The following is a 15,320-nucleotide window of genomic DNA, read 5'->3' as shown; positions in this document are numbered from 1 at the left end:
CAAAAAACCCAATCCAAAATTGGGCAGAAAACCTAACTAGACATTTCTCCAAAGAAGATATACAGATTGCCAACAAACACACGAAAGAATGCCCAACATCATTCATCATTAGAGAAATGCAAATCAAAACTACAATGAGATATCATCTCACACCAGTCAGAATGGCCATCATCAAAAAATCTAGAAACAATAAATGCTGGAGAGGGTGTGGAGAAAAGGGAACACTGTTGCACTGCTGGTGGGAATGTGAATTGGTTCAGCCACTGTGGAGAACAGTATGGAGGCTCCTTAAAAAACTACAAATAGAACTACCATATGACCCAGCAATCCCACTACTGGGCATATACCCTGAGAAAACCGTAATTCAAAAAGAGTCATGTACCAAAATGTTCATTGCAGCTCTATTTGCAATAGCCAGGAGATGGAAGCCACCTAAATGTCCATCATCGGATGAATGGATAAAGAAGATGTGGGACATATATACAATGGAATATTACACAGCCATAAAACGAAACGAAACTGAGTTATTTGTAATGAGGTGGATGGACCTAGAGTCTGTCATACAGAGTGAAGTAAGTCAGAAAGAGAAAGACAAATACCGTATGCTAACACATATATATGGAATCTAAGAAAGAGAAAAAAAACGTCATGAAGAACCTAGGGGTAAGACGGGAATAAAGACAGAGACATACTAGAGAATGGACTTGAGGATATGGGGAGGGGGAAGGGTAAGTTGTGTCAAAGTGAGAGAGTGGCATGGACATATATACACTACTAAACGTAAAACAGATAGCTAGTGGGAAGCAGCCGCATAGCACAGGGAGATCAGCTCGGTGCTTTGTGACTGCCTGGAGGGGTGGGATAGGGAGGGTGGGAGGGAGGGAGATGCAAGAGGGAAGAGATATGGGAACATATGTATAACTGATTCACTTCGTTAAAAAGCAGAAACTAACACACCATTGTAAAGCAATTATACTCCAATAAAGATGTTAAAAAAGCAAATGGATCTGCCTCCCAATGCAGGGGACAGGGGTTCGAGCCCTGGTCCGGGAAGATCCCACATGCCACGGAGCAACTGTGCACCACAACTAGTGAGCCTGCGCTCTAGAGTCTGTGTGCCACAGCTATTGAGCCCACGTGTCACAACTACTGAAGCCCGTGGGCCTAGAGCCGGTGCTCCGCAACAACAGAAGCCACCGCAGTGAGAAACCTGTGCACCGCAACGAAGAGTAGTCCCCGTTCGCTGCAACTAGAGAAAGCCTGCACGCAGCAACAAAGACCCAACGCAGCCAAAAATAAAACAAATTTATATTTTCAAAAAGGTTATGCAATTATGTTGCTTGTTTCCACGTTCTGTTTAATGTTTCTTACACTACTCCTAGGCAATACGATTGCCACTATTTTCCAGTAATCTACAGCTAAATCATAAGATTTGCACTTTGGCATTAACATTCCCCTCAAGAATTTTGGTCTGGAGTTTGAAGACTTGTTGGTTCCCTTCTTTGGGTTTCAGAGTTGTAAAAAATGTTACTTCATGATTCGTTCTTCTAATCTTAGTCTAAGAGTGTACTGCCAAATTAGCCAAACTGAGCAATGGCTCTGAGCGTCAGAACAAGCAAGAAAATCTTAGGCTATGTTATGTGTTGAACTGTATTCCCTCAAAACTCGTATGTTAAAGTGCTAACCCTCAATACCTCAGAATGTGATCTTATTTGAAGATAGGGTCTTTATAGAGGTAATCCAGTTAAAGTGAGTTCATTAGGGTGGGCCCTAATCCAATATGACTTGTGTCCTAATAAGAAGGGGAAATTTGGACATAGACATGCACAGAGGGATGACCACGTGAAGAAACACAGGGAGAAGACAGCCACCTACAAGCCAAGAAGAGAGGCCTCAGAGATCCTTCCCTTACAAGGAACCAACCCTACAGACACCTTGATCTGAGTCTTCCAGCCTCTAGAACTGTGAGACAATAAATTTCTGTTGTTTAAGCCCCCTGTCTGTGGTATTTTGTTACAGCAGCCCTAGCAAAGTAATACAGGCTGTATGTGTGGGTTTCCTTTCTGCAATCACGTGGAATGATGATTTGGTTTTGTTTAGGCTTGTGATCAGAATGCAATATCTTCCTGTGTGAGAAGTTTGGAACACAGTTATCAACAGAGGAGTCACAGGATCTTTTAGACTGGCCTGCTGGGTTTAAAGAGTGTCCCAAAGGACAAGAAACATATTTTAACACTGGCTTTTAGTTCAGAAGAAACAGGGCTGCAAACAAAACAAAACAGACAAACAAACCAAAAAAAACCCAAAAAGCAAACACACAAACAAAAACACCGAATAAGGATTTTATTTCAACTTCTGAAGTCCTGTTTCACTCCATTTGTAATGTAAATGTTTCATTTAGCACATTAGCCATGCTACTTTATATGTGCCATCCCTCTTCAAGATAAGTCCTAAATCCTCAATGCACACTAAGACCCAGGAATGTTACTGAGACTATCAGAGGCCTTTGTGAGACAAACGAATATGATGCAGTAATCTTGGTGTGGCTCCATGCACCTGATTTCTGGGTCAATTATGGCTCAAAGACACAGAAGCAGACATAGAAAACAATCTTATGGTTACCAAAGGAGATAGTGAGGGTGGGGCGAGAGATAAATTAGGAGTTTGGGAGTAACAGACACACACTACTATATATAAAACAGATAAACAACAAGGACCTACTGTATAGCAGACGGAACTATGTTCAATATCTTGTAATAACGTATAAGGGAAAAGAATCTGAAATGGAATATCACTCAGACATAAAAAAGAATGAAATAATGCTATTTGCAGTAACACGGATGGACCTAGAGATTATCATACTAAGTGAAGTAAGCCAGGCAAAGACAAATATCATATATGACTTATATGTTGAATCTAAAAAAATGATACAAAATGAACTTATTTACAAAACAGAAACAGACTCACAGATATAGAATACAAACTTATGGCTACCAAAGTGGAGGGAAGGATAAATTAGGAGATTGGGATTAACATATCCACACTATTATATATAAAATAGATAACCAACAAGGACCTACTGTATAGCACAGGGAACTCTACTCAATATCTTATAACCTATAATGGAAGAGAATGTAAAAGAAGATTATATATGTTTATATATATGTATAATGAATCACTTTGCTGTACATCTGAAACTAACACAACATTTTAAATCAACTATACTACAATAAAAAAAATTTTTTTAAGACACAGAAGGATCTGAGGAGGGTATAGCTTTAAGCAGTTTCAGCAGCTGCTGATCCACAACAGTTAGGATCTCCCTGGCAATAAAATAATCACGATAGGTGCAAGTTTTTCATTGATCTTCTTGTATGTATTGAAGACAGTGGCCTGTTTAAAACTAATGAACTTTTCTCAAAACTCTGTTAAGTTGAAAAAAGGTCTAGACAGAATTCCAAGACTCCTCACCTGCACACTGTAAAGGAGTGGCTCCGCCATGGTGCCCTGGTAACTTGTGTGTGTCCACATAGGCTAGGGAGTCAAAGCTTGTACCACAGCTGGATCTAAGTCTTGACAGAATGCCTCTGATCCTTCTGGAACATGGAAGAGCATGGGAGGCTTGTGAAGTGCTGCTTTGAAGCCATTTTCCCACTCACCTCCCTGTCTTCCCTGGGAGATATCAGCCTAGGAAGCTGTCATACAATAGTTTCCTTCTTTTTTTATGGAAATATATTTGACATATAATATTCTGTAAATTTATCAAATCAATATGCTAATTTGATACACATGCCTTATAATATGCTTCCCATTGTAGTGATAATTAGCATTTCTATCACATTACTTATTTCTTTTTAGTGGTTGGAATAATTAAGTTCTAGTCTCTTAGCAAGTATGATGATTATGATACAATATTGTTGTGTATATTCACTATACTGTGCATTAGATCTCTAGGACTTAGTTACTACTCATTGCAAGTTTGTACCCTTAAACAACATGTCTCCTATCTCCCACCCTCACCCCCTGGTAACTACCATTTTACTCTCTGTTTTTATGAGTTCAGCTTTTTTAGTTTCCACATATAGGTGATACCATACAATATTTGTCTTTCTCATCTCACTTAGCATCATGGCCTCAAGGTCCAACCAAGTTGTGGAAACAACCTAAGTGCCCATCAATGATTGGATAAAGAAGATGTGGTGTGTATATATATAGACTATCACTCAGCCATGAGAAAGAAGGACATCCTTCCATTTGGGATAACATAGTTTCTTACCCTCTCCTGGGTTCTGATGGGTAAGAGGCTTTCTGCCTTGCTCCCTTAGGGCACAGATGCAAGCGATGAAAACAATCGATGGCAGTCTAGAACGGGCTGCTCAGCAATAGGGTGTCCGATTATCTGTGTTGCAATGATTTGGCCCTTTTATTTTAGTGCTGCCCTGCTCCAGGGCCATGGGAGCCCGTACCTTTGACTGTCCTTCCTCCTTTCGCTGTCTTTGTGATTAGTAAACTGTCTGAATCTAAAAGAATTTGTTATTATATCTTTACCAATAGAATCTGTCAGGTCTGGCTTTGCCTCGTGCTTGACACAAATTTCACTTGCTAACCAGCCAGATACAAAGTCCAAGGTGTTGGCAGAAGAGAGAATGTGGAAAAAGTTTACCTGGGGCAAATCAGAGTGTGTCTTCCAACTCCCAGGATCACAGCACCCTCATTTTCTTTCCCAAATTCCCATTCGCATTTCTTTAATATTTTCATATAGGTGGCATTTGATTAACATGAGCAGCAATTACATGGGCACAATCATGGTAATGCAATGAATTATTAAATACTCAAAACATTTTAATTTCACTAGTAATGAAAATATGAAGATTAAAACAATGTTAAATTAGCAAAGGCTTGTCAAGAGTATGGAGTGGGGCAAATACGTATCACTTTTCTGGAAAGCAAATTGACAATATATAAGAAGAGCTTTTAAAATGTCTGTTCCTTTGATCCAATAACTTCATTTCTAGGAATCTGAATTGAGGAAATGACCAGAAATGGGGATAAAAAAACTATGAACAAATACTTTTACTGTGATATTTCTTTAACATCTTTATTGGAGTATAATTGCTTTACAATGGTGTGTTAGTTTCTGCTTTATAACAAAGTGAATCAGTTTTACATATACATATGTTCCCATATCTCTTCCCTCTTGCGTCTCCCTCCCTCCCACCCTCCCTATCCCACCCCTCTAGGTGGTCGCAAAGCACCGAGCTGATCTCCCTGTGCTATGCAGCTGCTTCCCACTAGCTATCTATTTTACGTTTGGTAGTGTATATATGTCCATGCCACTCTCTCACTTTGTCACAGCTTACCCTTCTGCCTCCCCATATCCTCAAGTCCATTCTCTACTAGGTCTGTGTCTTTATTCCCGTCTTACACCTAGGTTCTTCATGACATTTTTTTCCTTAGATTCCATATATATGCGTTAGCATATGGTATTTGTCTTTCTCTTTCTGACTTACTTCACTCTGTATGACAGACTCTAGGTCCATCCACCTCACTACAAATAACTCAATTTCGTCTCTTTTTATGGCTGAGTAACATTGCATTGTACATATGTGCCACATCTTCTTTATCCATTCATCCGATGATGGACACCTAGGTTGCTTCCATCTCCTGGCTATTGTAAATAGAGTTGCAATGAATATTTCGGTACATGACTCTTTTTGAATTATGGCTTTCTCACGGTATATGCCCAGTAGTGGGATTGCTGGGTCATATGGTAGTTCTATTTGTAGTTTTTGGGTTTTTTTGTTTTTGATTTTTTGCGGTACGCGGGCCTCTCACTGTTGTGGCCTCTCCCGTTGCGGAGCACAGGCTCCGGACATGCAGGCTCAGCAGCCATGGCTCACAGGCCCAGCCACTCCGTGGCATGTGGGATCCTCCTGGACTGGGACACGAAACCGTGTCCCTTGCATCACAGGCGGACTCTCAACCACTGTGCCACCAGGTAAGCCCTCTATTTGTAGTTTTTTAAGGAACCTCCATACTGTTCTCCATACTGGCTGTACCAATTCACATTCCCACCAGCAGTGCAAGAGTGTTCCCTTTTCTACACACCCTCTACAGCATTTATTGTTCCTAGATTTTTTGATGATGGCCATTCTGACCGGTGTGAGATGATATCTCATTGTAGTTTTGATTTGCATTTCTCTAATGATGAATGATGTTGAGCGTTCTTTCATGTGTTTGTTGGCAATCTGTATATCTTCTTTGGAGAAATGTCTAGTTAGGTCTTCTGCCCATTTTTGGATTGGGTTGTTTGTTTTTTTGTTATTGAGCTGCATGAGCTGCTTGTAAATTTTGAAGATCAATCCTTTGTCAGTTGCTTCATTTACAAATATTTTCTCCCATTCTGAGGGTTGTCTTTTGGTCTTGTTTATGGTTTCCTTTGCTGTGCAAAACCTTAGAAGTTTCATAGGTCCCATTTGTTTATTTTTGTTTTTATATCAATTTCTCTAGGAGGGGGGTCAAAACGGATTTTGCTGTGATTTATGTCATAGAGTGTTCTGTCTATGTTTTCCTTAAGAGTTTGATAGTTTCTGGCCTTACATTTAGGTCTTTAGTCCATTTTGAGCTTATTTTTGTGTATGGTGTTAGGGAGTGTTCTAACCTCATACTTTTACATGTATCTGTCCAGTTTTCCCAGCACCACTTATTGAAGAGGCTGTCTTTTCTCCACTGTACATTCCTGCCTCTTTTATCAAAGATAAGGTGACCATATGTGCGTGGGTTTATCTCTGGGCTTTCTATCCTGTTCCATTGATCTATCTTTCTGTTTTTGTGCCAGTACCATACTGTCTTGATTACTGTAGCTCTGTAGTATAGCCTGAAGTCAGGGAGACTGATTCTTCCTGCTCTGCTTTTCGTTCTCAAGATTGCTTTGGCTATTCGGGGTCTTTTGTGTTTCCATACAAAATTGTGAAATTTTTTGTTCTAGCTCTGTGAAAAATGCCAGTGGTAGTTTGATAGGGATTGCATTGAATCTGTAGATTGCTTTGGGTAGTAGAGGCATTTTCACAATGTTGATTCTTCCAGTCCAAGAACATGGTATATCTCTCCATCCATTTGTATCATCTTTAATTTCTTTCATCACTGTCTTATAATTTTCTGCATACAGGTCTTTTGTCTCCTTAGGTAGGTTTATTCCTAGATATTTTATTCTTTTTGTTGCAATGATAAATGGGAGTGTTTTCTTGATTTCACTTTCAGATTTTTCATCATTAGTGCATAGGAATGACAAAGATTTCTGTGCATTAATTTTGTATCCCGCTACTTTACCAAATTCATTGATTAGCTCTAGTAGCTTCCTGGTAGCATCTTTAGGATTCTCTATGTATAGTATCATGTCATCTGCAAACAGTGACAGATTTACTTCTTATTTTCCAATTTGGAATCATTTTATTTCTTTTCTTCTCTGATTGCTGTGGCTAAAACTTCCAAAACTATGTTGAATAAGAGTGGTGAGAGTGGGCAACCTTGTCTTGGCCCTGTTCTTAGTGGAAATGGTTTCAGTTTTTCACCATTGAGGATGAGGTTTGCTGTGGGTTTGTCATATATGGCCTTTATTATGTTGAGGAAAGTTCCCTCTATGCCTACTTTCTACAGGGTTTTTATCATAAATGGGTGTTGAATTTTGTCAAAAGCTTTCTCTGCATCTGTTGAGATGATTATATGGTTTTTCTCCTTCAATTTGTTAATATGGTGTATCACGTTGATTGATTTGCGTATATTGAAGAATCCTTGCATTCCTGGAATAAACCCCACTTGATCATGGTGTATGATTTTTTAATGTGCTGCTGGATTCTGTTTGCTAGTATTTTGTTTAGGATTTTTACATCTATGTTCATCAGTAATATTGGCCTGTAGTTTTCTTTCTTTCTGACATCTTTGTCTGGTTTTGGTATCAGCGTGACTATGGCCTCGTAGAATGAAATTGGGAGTGTTCCTCTCTCTGCTATATTTTGGAAGAGTTTGAGAAGGATTGGTGTTAGCTCTTCTCTAAATAATTGATAGAACTCACCTCTGAATCCATCTGGTCCTGGGCTTTTGTTTGTTGGAAGATTTTAAATCACAGTTTCAATCTCAGTGCTTGTGATTGGTCTGTTCATATTTTCTATTTCTTCCTGATTCAGTCTTGGCACGTTTTGCATTTCTAAGACTTTTCCATTTCTTCCAGATTGTCCATTTTATTGGCATAGAGTTGCTTGTAGTAATCTCTCATGGTCTTTTGTATTTTTGCAGTGTCAGTTGTTACTTCTCCTTTTTCATTTCTAATTCTATTGATTTGAGTCTTCTCCCTTTTTTTCTTTTTTTTTCTTTTTTTTTAACATCTTTATTGGGGGTACAATTGCTTTACAATGGTGTGTTAGTTTCTGCTTTATAACAAAGTGAATCAGTTATACATATACATATGTTCCCATATCTCTTCCCTCTTGCGTCTCCCTCCCTCCCACCCTCCCTATCCTACCCCTCCAGGCTGTCACAAAGCACCGAGTCAATATCCCTGTGCCATGCGGCTGCTTCCCACTAGCTATCTACCTTACTACGTTTGTTAGTGTGTATATGTCCATGACTCTCTCTCGCCCTGTCACGGCTCACCCTTCCCCCTCCCCATAACCTCAAGTCCGTTCTCTAGGAGGTCTGCGTCTTTATTCCTGCCTTACCCCTAGGTTCTTCATGACATTTTTTTTTCTTAAATTCCATATATATGTGTTAGCATACGGTATTTGTCTTTTTCTTTCTGACTTACTTCACTCTGTATGACAGACTCTAGGTCTATCCACCTCATTACAAATAGCTCAATTTCGTTTCTTTTTATGGCTGAGTAATATTCCATTGTATATATGTGCCACATCTTCTTTATCCATTCATCCGATGATGGGCACTTAGGTTGTTTCCATCTCCGGGCTATTGTAAATAGAGCTGCAATGAACATTTTGGTACATGACTCTTTTTGAATTTTGGTTTTCTCAGGGTATATGCCCAGTAGTGGGATTGCTGGGTCATATGGTAGTTCTATTTGTAGTTTTTTAAGGAACCTCCATACTGTTCTCCATAGTGGCTGAACCAATTCACATTCCCACCAGCAGTGCAAGAGTGTTCCCTTTTCTCCACACCCTCTCCAGCATTTCCCTTTTTTTCTTGATGAGTCTGGCTAATGGTTTATGAATTTTATATTCTCAAAGAACGAGCTTTTTGTTTTATTGATCTCTCCTATCATTTCCTTCATTTCCATTTCATTTATTTCTGATCGGATGTTTATGATTTCTTTCCTTCTGCTAACTTTGGGGTTTTTTTGTTCTTCTTCCTCTAATTGCTTTAGGTGCAAGGTTAGGTTGTTTATTCGAGAAGTTTCCTGTTTCTTAAGGTAGGATTGTATTGCTATAAACTTCCCTCTTAGAACTGCTTCTGCTGCATCCCCTAGGCTTTGGGTCATCGTGTCTCCATTGTCATTTGTTTCTAGGTATTTTTTGATTTCCTCTTTGATTTCTTCAGTGATCACTTCGTTATTAAATAGTGTATTGTTTAGCCTCCATGTGTTTGTATTGTTTACAGATCTTTTCCTGTAATTGATATCTAGTCTCATAGCGTTGTGGTCAGAAAAGATACTTGATACAATTTCAATTTTCTTAAATTTATCAGGGCTTGATTTGTGACCCAAGATATGATCTATCCTGAAGAACGTTCCATTAGCACTTGAGAAAAATGTGCATTCTGTTGTTTTTGGATGGAATGTCCTATAAATATCAATTAAGTCCATCTTGTTTAATGTATCATTTAAAGCTTGTGTTTCCTTTTTTATTTTCATTTATGGATGATATGTCCATGGGTGAAAGTGGGGTGTTAAAGTCCCCTACTATGAATGTGTTACTGTCGATTTTCCCTCTTATGGCTCTTAGTATTTGCCTTTTGTATTGAGGTGCTCCTATGTTGGGTGCATAAATATTTACAATTGTTATATCTTCTTCTTGGATCGATCTCTTGATCATTATGTAGTGTCCTTCTTTGTCTCTTGTAATAGTCTTTATTTTAAAGTCTATTTTGTCTGATATAAGAATTGCTACTCCATATTTCTTTTGGTTTCCATTTGCATGGAATATATTTTTCCATCCCCTCACTTTCAGTCTGTATGTGTCCCTAGATCTGAAGTGGGTCTTTTGTAGACAGCATATATATGGGTCTTGTTTTTGTATCCATTCAGCCAGTCTGTGGCTTTTGGTGGGAGCATTTAGTCTGTTTACATTTAAGGTAATTATCAATACGTATGTTCCTATTTCCATTTTCTTAATTGTTTTGGGTTTGTTATTGTAGGTCTTTTCCTTTTCTTTTGTTTCTTGCCTAGAAAAGTTCCTTTAGTATTTGTTGTAAAGCTGGTTTGGTGGTGCTGAACCCTCTCAGCTGTTGCTTGTCTGTAAAGGTTTTAATTTCTCCATCAAATCTGAATGAGATCCTTGCTGGGTAGAGTAATCTTGGTTGCAGGTTTTTCTCCTTCATCGCTTTAAATATGTCCTGCCACTCACTTCTGGCTTGCAGAGTTTCTGCTGAAAGATCAGCTGTTAACCTTATGAGGATTCCCTTGTGTGTTATTTTTCACTTGTTGCTTTTAATATGTTTTCTTTGTATTTAATTTTTGACAGTTTCATTAATATGTGTCTTGGCATGTTTCTCCTTGGATTTATCCTGTATGGGACTCTCTGTGCTTCCTGGACTTGATTAACTATTTCCTTTCCCATATTAGGGAAGTTTTCAAATATAATCTCTTCAAATATTTTCTCGGTCCCTTTCTTTTTCTCTTCTTCTTCTGCGACCCCTATAATTTGAATGTTGGTGCATTTAATGTTGTCCCAGAGGTCTCTGAGACTGTCCTCAGTTCTTTTCATTCTTTCTTCTTTATTCTGCTCTGCAGTAGTTATTTCCACTATTTTATCTTCCAGGTCACTTATCCGTTCTTCTGCCTCAGTTATTCTGCTATTCATCCCTTTTAGAGTATTTTTAATTTCATTTATTGTGTTGTTCATCACTGCTTGTTTCATCTTTAGTTCTTCTAGGTCCTTGTTAAATGTTTCTTGCATTTTGTCTATTCTGTTTCCAAGATTTTGGATCATCTTTCCTATCATTATTCTGAATTATTTTTCAGGTAGATTGCCTATTTCCTCTTCATTTGTTAGGTCTGGTGGGTTTTTATCTTGCTCCTTCATCTGCTGTGTGTTTTTCTGTCTTCTCATTTTGCTTATGTTACTGTGTTTGGGGTCTCCTTTTTGCAGGCTGCAGGTTCTTAGTTTCCATTGTTTTTGGTGTCTGCCCCCAGTGGCTAAGGTTGGTTCAGTGGGTTGTGTAGGCTTCCTGGTGGAGGGGACTAGTGCCTGTGTTCTGGTGGATGAGGCTGGATCTTGTCTTTCTGGTGGGCAGGTCCACGTCTGGTGGTATGTTTTGGGGTGTCTGTGGACTTATTATGAGTTTAGACAGCCTCTCTGCTAATGGGTGGGGTTGTGTTCCTGTCTTGCTCGTTGTTTGGCATAGGATGTCCAGCACTGTAGCTTGCTGATCGTTTAGTGAAGCTGGGTCTTGGTATTGAGATGGAGATCTCTGGGAGATTTTCGCCATTTAATATTATGTGGAGCTGGGAGGTCTCTTGTGGACCAGTGTCCTGAAGTTGGCTCTCCCACCTCAGAGGCACTGCACTGACTCTTGGCTGCAGCACCAAAAGCCTTTCATCCACAAGGCTCAGAATGAAAGGGAGAAAAAGTAGAAAGAATGAAAGAGGATAAAATAATATAAAAATAAAGTTATTAAAATAAAAAAAATTATTAAGAAAAAAAAATTTTTAAGTAAAGAAAAACAGGCAAAAAACAGACGGACAGAACCCTAGGACAAATGGTGAAAGCAAAGCTATACAGACAAAAATCTCACACAGAAGCATACACATACACACTCGCAAAAAGAGGAAACGGGGAAAAAATAATATATCTTGCTCTCAAAGTTCACCTCCTCAATTTGGGATGATTCGTTGTCTATTAAGGTATTCCACTGATGCAGGGTACATCAAGTTGATTGTGGAGATTTAATCCGCTGCTCCTGAGGCTGCTGGGAGAGATTTCTCTTTCTCTTCTTTTTTCGCTCAGCTCCCGGGGCTCAGCTTTGCATTTGGCCCCGCCTCTGTGTGTAGGACGCCAGAGGGCATCTGTTCTTCACTCAGACAGGACTGGTTTAACGGAGCCGCTGATTCGGGGGCTCTGGCTCACTCAGGCCGGGCGGAGGGAGGGGCACGGAGTTCGGGGCGAGCCTGCGGTGGCACAGGCCAGCATGACGTTGCACCAGCCTGAGGCACGCCGTCCGTTCTCCCTGGGAAGTTGTACCTGGATCACGGGACCCTGGCATTGGCAGGCTGCACAGGCTCCCGGGAGGCGAGGTGTGGATAGTGACCTGTGCTCGCACACAGGCTTCTTGGTGGCGGTAGCAGGAGCCTTAGCGTCTCATGCCCGTCTCTGGGGTCCGCGCTGATAGCCGCGGCTCCCGCCCGTCTCTGGAGCTCCTTTAAGCAGCGCTCTTAATCCCCTCTCCTCACACAGCAGGAAACAAAGGGAAGAAAAAGTCTCTAGTCTCTTTTGCAGCTCCAGACTTTTTCCCGGACTCCCTCCCGGCTAGCCGTGGTGCACTAACCCCTTCAGGCTGCGTTGTCGCCGCCAGTCCTCTCCCTGTGATCTGACTGAAGCCTGAGCCTCAGCTCCCAGCCCCGCCCGTCCCGGCGGGTGAGCCGACAAGCTTCTCGGGCTGGTTAGTGCCGGTCTGCACCACTCCTCTGTGCGGGAATCTCTCCGTTTTGCCTTCCACACCCCTGTTGCTGTGGTCTCCTCCGCGGCTCCAAAGCTTACCTCCTCCGCCACCCGCAGTCTCCACCCGCGAAGGGGTTTCCTAGTGTGTGGAAAACTTTCCTCCTGCACGGGTCCCTCCCACTGGTGCAGGTCCCATCCCTATTCTTTTGTCTCTGTTTTTTCTTTTTCCCTCCCCAGGTACGTGGGGAGTTACTTGCCTTTTGGGAGGTCTGAGGTCTTCTGCCAGCATTCAGTGGGTGTTCTGTAGGAGTTGTTCCACGTGTAGATGTATTTCTGATGTATCTGTGGGGAGGAAGGTGATCTCCTCATCTTACTCTTCCGCCATCTTGCCCCTCTCTCCTATTGTGATATTTTTAATAATAATTGAAAATGGATGCACTAAATGTTCATTAACTTGAGCTCATTGGGAATATGAACCCAGCCATTTTATGGACTATTACGTAGGCATTTAAAATTTTGTTGACAAAAATTTTTAAATGTGTGTGACTATCTCATATATGATACGGTGAAAATTGAACACAAATTGAATATTGATATGAAAAAAATCAATGTAAAATTTATATGGGCATTGAAAATGTGCAAGGAACTATGTTAAAATATTAATTGGTTGTCTGTGGATTGTAGGAATGTAGTGATTACTATTTTATTATTTGCAGTTTCCAAATCAAAATGGGCACGTATTATAGGTATAACCTGCTTCACCAAATTAAGTTTTAAAAAATCACATTTTTTAAATTTTGTTTTTGTTTTTAAATTAATTTTTATTGGAGTATAGTTGCTTTACAATGTTGTCTTAGTTTCTACTGTACAGCAAAATGAATCAGCTATATATATACATATATCTCCTCTTTTTTGGATTTCCTTTCCATTTAGGTCACCACAGTGCATTAAGTAGAGTTCCCTGTGCTCTACAGTATGTTCTCATTAGTTGTCTCTTTTATACATAGCATCAGTATGTGTCAATCCCAATCTCCCAATTCCTCCCACCGCCCCTCCTTTCCACCTTGGTATCCATACGTTTGTTCTCTACCGCTGTGTCTCTATTTCTGCTTTGCAAATAAGATCATCTATACCATTTTTCTAGATTCCACATATATGCATTAATGTACAATATTTGTCTTTCTCTTTCTGACTTATTCACTCTGTATGACACTCTCTAAGTCCATCCCCCAAAAAATCATATCTTTAAAAATTTTTCCAGTTGTTCTCTTGAACTTTCTTCTGCCATTTTAAGCAGGCAATCCAATATCTTTCCCCATAAATCTCCCCACTCCACCTCCCAGACTTTCAAGAATCCTGAGGCTTACTCTGGTCAAAGGGCACACCAGTCCTGTGTGCAAAAACCTAGGTAAAATAATAATTTTGAAACTAGGTATAGAAATAATAAGAACTACTATTTATTGAACTCTTAATGTGCCAAACGCAATTCCAAGTTATTAAATCATTTAACTCTCCTAAAGACTATGAGAAGAGACTTTTATTATCCCCATTTTGCAGATGAGGAAAATGAAACACAGGGAATAACTTGCCTAAGGTTACACAGTAAGTGGCTGAGGTGGGCTTTGAACCCTGGCAGGATGGCTCTGAGCTTGCTCTAAACCACTGCTTAGGATGTGTCCAGCAAGAACTGGAAAGTAGGGTCAGTTCCCTGCTGCTCTTGTTTCCAAAGCCCCCCAGAGTAGCTTTTGAAGTCTGTTCCTGCCCAGTCCCACCTGGGACCTCGGTGGAGGCTTTTGGCTGCATGCCTCAGTTTTCCTCCATATAGTTTCCAAAAGAGCAAAAATGGAGGCTGCAATACCATTCAAGACCTAGGCCTTGAACTGGCACAGCATCATTTACATCATATTGCATTGTCAAAGCAAGTCATGAAACCAGACAAGATTCAAGGGGAGAGAAATAGGCTCCACCTCTTGATAGGAAGAGGTGAAAAAATCACATTGCAAAAGGCATTCAGGATGGGCAGGATTGCTGTGGCAATCTTTGGAAGCAATCTACCACAGCACTGCAATGTTTTAAGAAGGGGTGTGGTATGCAGGAAGGAGGAAGTTAACCTGGGTGAGAAGTTGGGTTGGGCTGAATTAAAGCATTGTTCTAAACCTGGTTGATGACCAGAATTACCTGGGGGAGCGTATTAAAAATACAGGTTCCCAGAACTGATCACAGACGTACTGACTCAATCCCTAGGAATAAAGCCTGAAAATATACACTTTAATGCTCTTTCTTTCAACAGAGATTTTTATTGAACACATTCTCTGTGCTAGGCACTATTCTGTGCTCTGGGTATAAGATGGTGAATGAGACAAAGGTCCTGATCTTTCCTGGGGGCGGGGAGTGAGCGGAGACAGACAAGAAAAAACAAATGAACGACCAAATAAACAAATGAGTACCTTTTTTGGATTTTTTATCAAAAACATTATTTTCAAAAGGAAACAAAAT

Source organism: Leucopleurus acutus (assembly GCF_964270905.1).
Source record: "Leucopleurus acutus genome assembly, chromosome: X".
Lineage (NCBI taxonomy): Eukaryota > Metazoa > Chordata > Mammalia > Artiodactyla > Delphinidae > Leucopleurus > Leucopleurus acutus.
The sequence above is the reverse complement of the archived record's forward strand: the minus strand, read 5'-3'. Positions refer to the sequence as shown.